Here is a 1,535-nt window from a genome sequence, read left to right as displayed (position 1 = left end):
TGGAGTATGAAGAACGGGCTGCTGATATAATGACTCTCAATTTAGGGACCAATAGCAGGGTGATACAAAGACAGAAAAGTCTGGAGGCTGTAATAAAGTCAACTCGTTACCTCCGTCACCTTTCCCCGCATTAATCCAGGTGCAGCGTAACCAACCAGAGCGTAATTGTTGGAAGTGCTGACAGCTCTCATAAAGTCAGAGAGTCAATGCTTAAGGAAATGTCTGGCAAGTTTAGAATAAAAAGTAGCAGTTTGTAGCAATCCACTGACGTGTTTCGCTTCTGGTCTGTGAAACATTTTTGAGGCAAATGAATTTAACTGGAAATTCACTTAGTGATGGTAATAGTATGTTATTCTTCAGGGTCCATAGGCTACACAGGGAGACCGTGGGGTGTAGGTGATTGAACTGAATCCAGGCAACACGCAGTTAAAGCTTTCAGCTCCCAGGATGCACTGGGTCCACTCTCCCTATACCTCGAGCCAGAGGCACCTGTTTCATTGATGCCCGGCTGGAGTCAGGTCACCATTACGCAGGGGGCTGCTTAAACTATTATTTTTATTATTTGAATTCTGTTATATTTTCTTCATAGAGAGCGCAGCAGCAGACTGCCTGAGGGACATCTGCCCTGCCGCTCTGTCACCCCTCAGGGCCGCAACGCCAGTACCGATCTGGGGATCTCTGTGGGCATTCCAGGTGTCAATGCTAACCAGGGCCCCCGTAGAGGACCCAGACTGCAACCGGACTTTAAAGGACAGGTAAGGCGGGTCGCCGCTTGTGGTGACCCATGTGTTAAGGCAGTCGATACCTCCGGTCTCAGGGGACAGACCAGAGGTGCTGAGTGTGGATGCAGACACCAGCCATCAAATTTCACTAGACCACCAGGGACATTTTGGTGCGGGAAACCAGCATCCCAGGGGTTAATAATCAGCCAGGGGAGACAGCTTCCCTTTTTAAGTGGCTCCTCCCCTCAGCTCAGGGCGCTTTTCCTCTGAGGTCTAACTTCTCTGAGCTGTTCTCCTCCGGCCACGACCCCTCTGAGGTATCCGGCGGCCATTTTCTTCATGGTGCAGTCGCAGCTCTCCCAGGACAAAGCGTGGTCCGGTCCCCCTACATACCTCTCCCCAGGGTCAAAGTATGTCGCCCTATTTCCTACAAGACATTGAGTCTGTGTAGTTGAGTGTAGTGCCAATTTGCAGTTATTCCTGCATTGTATGTGACTTGTGCCAGCGCTGCCTGTCTGCGTCTTTTTTTTCTATCTGTCAGCATATGGCTATACCCTTTCTCTAAAGCATAAGATAGGACCAGTATATTGCTTCCCTGCTAGTATTTGCATATACTTGTGGTTGCATTGTACCCAGTGCTATATTGTGTGTTATCTTACTTTACAGATATGTCTGACAAGGGTAATGAACACATTGTCTCACCCATTCTGCAATGCAGATTATGTACTGCAGATATCAGTGAGGAGGATTTGGTTCGGGATCGGTTATGTGTGAGGTGTTATAATCCACTGGGTGCCTCAAACCCCCCACATT

The sequence above is a fragment of the Taudactylus pleione genome, unplaced genomic scaffold, assembly GCF_031769625.1.
Source record: "Taudactylus pleione unplaced genomic scaffold, aTauple2 ptg000016l, whole genome shotgun sequence".
Classification (NCBI taxonomy): domain Eukaryota; kingdom Metazoa; phylum Chordata; class Amphibia; order Anura; family Myobatrachidae; genus Taudactylus; species Taudactylus pleione.
This window is presented reverse-complemented; position numbering follows the sequence as displayed.